Below are 5,156 nucleotides of genomic sequence, written 5' to 3' on the forward strand. Positions count from 1 at the left end.
TCAACCAGATATATCTCAAACTGGTTTCAACCATTTTCAAACCAGTGTATGTGCACTGAACATATTTTTGGTTACAGGTTTAGACCAGTTTTTGATCACTTAAACTGGTTTATATGTAACGTTTGTCCCTAGCCTTAAAGGCTGCTATATGTATAGAAGAATAGATTCAAGGGGAAAATCCTTACTCCCAATCAACAGAATGGTCAAACTGGCACTGACTTTCATAGGGCCTGGATTTCAGCCTGAGTTTCTGAATGAAAATGAGGCGGTGTGCAGTATGGTGAAAGGTAGGTCGTGGCCTAGGAGACATTTTCAGAGAAATACCATTTTCTGTTCTCAGTCTCCATGTCTATCATGGCAGTTAAAATTACCTTCCCTCATCTAAGGTCAGATACAAGACCCCTGCAGTCCTTCCTCTGACACGCTAGACCAGGCACCTATTACTTTGAGTGTGTTACACCACAGACACAGGCAAATGTTATTGTTTGGGGGAATGGGGATATAGTTAAAAAAGCAACATAGCATCTGCTGAAAGTTACCATTATACTGATGAACAGAACAAGAAAGGTCTGATGTGAAAGGGCTACCACAGACTTAGAAGCCTCGGCTGCCCAGCAGCCTATCAAAAACCCATCAGGTTCTACTTGGACGCTATGTACAATTCAACATGTGCATCAAACCCAAGCCATGTTCATGAAATTGGCATTTTCTGATGACACTGTTTAGTTAGAAAAGTTCCAATCAGCAAGCCGAATCAGTATTTTACTTTACTTTATTTTATCTTACTTTACTTTATTTTGAAGAGCAATCCTGTGCTCCTTTTTTGGGCTGTTTTCTTATTCTTTCACAGAGGCTTCCAGTCTGCTGTGCACAAGGACTTCTGACTCCTCTCTCTAAGGAGACACCTCCTGGATTGCTCCATCCAGTTGCCCCTTTTCAGGGGATGATATCTGGAGTCTCTTGACTGGTTCCTTCATTTTTCTTTCCCACAGTCACTCCAGTATGATTTCTTTGTGCTCTTTGCGTGGTGTGATGAAAACATTGGGGAGCCCATGATTCTTTGGCTTTCTTTTGCAGCCTCTGACCTCAGTCCCTATTGTGCCTTGGTGACCTTTGGTCTTCCAGGTGCCGTGTTATTGTCAGAGCTTCAAGGTCCGAGGGGAACTCAGAGGGGTTACAGAATCAAGACATAAAAACAACTGTCGTTCGGTATCATCATCAGATCAGGTGTAGGCTGTTTCTTTCCTTTTAGAAACATTTGAGAGCATGTTATTGTGAGTGGTTTGTCTGCAATTAACCAAAAATACATCTAAATATTTTAGTTTGGCAGAATGATATGCGTATTTTTAAATTATGCACTTATGTAATTCTTACTGAGTAATAAGTGAGGGTAAGCACAAACCCCAAGGTGCTTTAGGCATTGGTGATTAAAAGGAGGAAATTATGTTCCAAAAACAAATTGATCAACTTCCCTTGGTTGTAGCAATATCTCTGACATGGCCTGCAACAGGAACAAAATGTCATTTGCCTGATTGTATGAACCTTTCTGAAACACTTCATCAATCATAAGATGTCTTTCCTTTTGCCAAATTTTGGAAAGCAAGGTACTTTTTCCCCCTGCTCACTCTGCTTGATCACTTTTAATGGCTTCCTTATTCAGAAGTTAATAACAGCACATTTTGTTTCTATTGGTGGATAGCTTTTAGGCAGAAACTACTTTTGACTAGGCATATAGACAAATCTTTCAGTTTAGATTCACTCATAGGAAAAAGGCACAAGACAAACAAGATGTACCAAGCTTCTTCAAGTCACAACAGTGAAGCTGACACGTTTCAAAAGACTTAAAAGGACACTGGGTGCATGATAACTTTAAGAATGAAACAGGAAGATTACACTGAAAATACTAAGTTGTATACCATAGCTGGCCAGACAATTCTTTATACTGAAAAAACATCATTCTGAACAGGTTGAAAACATGTCTTTAATTGGAGAAGTTGATTGCAAGTTTATTTGATTAGTTTGTTTGCAGGTAGAACACCAGCCTAATATTTAAAAGGAAAATATGAAAACCAGGGCTCTTAAAATCATAGTCAATTAATATGTTGAATAATATTCAAATATTCAGAGAATATTTTGCATATTTTGAGAAAGTAGCATACAATTATATTACAGGAGATGAACAATGGACTGCTCCAACAAAGAGCAATGAGTTTCACTCCTGCATTGTGTGGATGATGACAAATGTTCAAGAAGATTTCACTGTATTGGTAGTGCCAGTTGGCACAGGTAATCATAACAGCAAGTAAAGATATGGTACCAGGTCTGAATATGAGGCTTAAAAATAAATACAGATAATGCTGTGATGGTTCCTCATAAGATATTCTACAGGGTAGGCTTAGTATCAGGTCTAGGACAGGACTGCAATAGGAGGAACTCTGAGCTACACATACTTGTGGCTATGCATACGGTTGTATATTTGGTATGCCAAGATCCTGTTAAATCCTTCTTTTATCCCTGTGCTTTAAAGAACACTTAATTCATGTCAGAGAGACAAATGATTAGTGGTCACGAAGAAAACCAGTATACTTGCACAATGAGTTATAATATTCTGATCAGTTATGTGTTGGAGTAAAGTTTCTGATGGTCCAGGAACCCCCTGCCAATATATTTCATGGTATGAATGACCAATTACTCAGCTTCATTTTTTGCAAGCCAAATCTCAGCTTACAGTAAAGTCCCTTACATCACTTTGGAACCACCTACCTGTGATAAACCTCACCACTTTTCAGGGACGTGTTAGAGATTTGTGCCTGGGGCTTGCTGAACTAAGTACTTAGATGAGTTCCCTTCCCCCTTGGAATAATCCAATTTGCAACAAATATTTAAGATATATTTCCTGGAGGAAGATGGCCAGATTGCACCTCAGTATCTTGCAAAGTCCACTGTCCTATTGCAGACTGAGCTTCCTGTTCTACTATTGATGTGCTTTCCTGTAGGTCAGCTTGGCATGGACTGGGAAGGTCTTTGCTTTTCTTTGTAGCATGGCCTTTTTCCTAAGATCTCCTCAGCGTATATTAACCAACAAATTCCCTTTCACTGTAGTGCCAGGGCATTGGCAGTGCCCTCATCTCCCCTGCTTTAGCCTCTGGTATGTGATAGGGTGTTCTTGATGCTTCTGATATTGTGCCTTTTAGCTGTGTGAGAGGGCTTGGAGGGGCAATTTTTGGGGATTCCTTAAGTAAAAGATGGCCTTCAAGTGGACTGGACCCAGAAAACCCTTTCCAGTGCTGTGTTCCTGTTCAGTAAGACAGGTCCTCAGATAGTGTATGGCACCATAGTTCTACTTATGATGTTGGACAAAATTTGATTTATATGAGTTGAAGAGATGGGTCCATGTATTTTAAAGGAACAATAGCAAGATGTTTTCCACTGAGTATGCATTGCTTTGCACAAGAACTTTTCTTTCTTCTGCATTGTGAGTATAAGAAAATATATTTTTTGTTAAATGGAAAAAAACTGACAGGTGCCTTGCTCTGTTTGTCTCTGTGGGATTTGTCACAAGGTAAGCCAAGATGTTGTCTTCACCTGCATGATGGCATATGGCCCCCATCTGTCAAAGTGGCACAAAGCTTTGGCATCCTGTGTGACTACTCACTTACTCTGATGCCAAGTAGCATCAGAAACTGTTTTCTCTCCCCTCCAGCTCATAAGGAAACTTTGTCCCTCCTACCTAGATGGGGACCTAGCCATCATTCTCCTTGTATTTCACACCTCCAGGCTGGATTACTGCAGTTCACTATATCATAAGCCAACTACAGGCAATATATGGGCAGCTGGTATGGAAATGGGCATGAAATGGGCATGGACCATGGAAATAAGCATCAGCTGCCCATGTCCTCCATGGTTTAAGCTGCTTTGAGCATATCAAACCACTTTAATTAGTTCAATGACCTTTAGATCATCCCTGCTGCCATTTTTAAGTGCAGGGACACTGATACACGAGATGCAGGAGGCTGCTGGAGCGCAGTAGTTACCACAGTCCAGCAGACTCGATCAACTGAGTCTGCTCCAATGCACTGTAATGACAGCATGTCAGAGTGGCGTCCGTGCTCATGTACAGGCACCCATAGGTTTTGACATCCTGTCCTAAGATAAAAAAGGAAGTGGAGTAGAACAAGCAGATTTAACTCATTTAGAAATTCAGAGGACTAAATGAAGGAGATCAGTGAAGGGTTGTGTTCTCTACCTGGAGAAGTTATCAGAGGCACAGAGGGGTGCTAGGTTAATGTCTTGCTCTGTGCCAGCTATTTTTTTAATGGTGTTGGGACCAGCTTATTTGTTGTTATACCAATGTATTCTTAGCTCTATTAACATTCCTTGGTTGGATTCTGTAAAAGTATTTAGTCCTTTACCCAACAATGAAACCATAATTAGAGAATCCAGTAACATTAGCAATTAAGACAGCTTGTTTTTTAAAGTGCTCAGTAACACTTTTGGCAACCAGCTGACAACCTCTGGAAATTACTAAACTGCATTATCCAAAAGAACACTTTAAACCCAAGCAATAGTCTGTTTTGTTTCCTCCAGTCCTTTGCCTCAATGACAATACAGATACAATCAAACCTTGATTAGACCTAAGGATGATACTGTTATTTGTCTTAGCCATTCATTCACTGCTAGTAGTTATAAAAGTCATTTTGCTTGCTTTGTTTGCTAAAGTATCCCATAAACTGATTTTTTTTTGCTATATTACAGCTCTTATTTTGAAGGCTATTTTACCAGCTGAAAAAGGCAAGAGAAAAAAGGAAATGTAGACTCATGTAGAAAGCATAAAAATCAAATCCTATATAGCAGAACACCACAACAGAATTTCTGGAATATATCATAAACAGTCATAACCTAACAAGAAACTATGTAAGTTGTACACATCATACCTATCAAAAAACAATAGGGCCAAATGTGCAGGTGGAGCAAATCATTAAAGTCCTATGGAAATTTGGCCCAGAACTTTTATTTTTTGTGTACCATCCACACACACATGTACCCACACACACTTGCATCTAATCATAAATGAGAACATGCTTTTGGTACCAAAAATTATCCTGGACTCATCTGATCATTATTTCATAGATTTCATAGACATTAGGACTGGAAGG

At 39.6% G+C, this 5,156-nt stretch overlaps 1 long non-coding RNA gene across 1 annotated transcript in view; it reads right to left on the bottom strand.

Moving 5' to 3' along the window:
• Positions 1-751: 751 nt before the first annotated feature.
• The window catches only part of LOC109302460, a 4,688-nt gene continuing 283 nt past the window's right edge, over positions 752-5,156 (bottom strand). The window contains exon 2 of the long non-coding RNA XR_002098788.1: positions 752-950. This is a non-coding gene — a long non-coding RNA (uncharacterized LOC109302460). The remainder of the gene's footprint in view (positions 951-5,156) is intronic.

Source organism: Gavialis gangeticus, unplaced genomic scaffold (assembly GCF_001723915.1).
Source record: "Gavialis gangeticus isolate Ggan-Ray unplaced genomic scaffold, GavGan_comp1, whole genome shotgun sequence".
In the NCBI taxonomy this organism is placed as follows: Eukaryota; Metazoa; Chordata; order Crocodylia; family Gavialidae; genus Gavialis; species Gavialis gangeticus.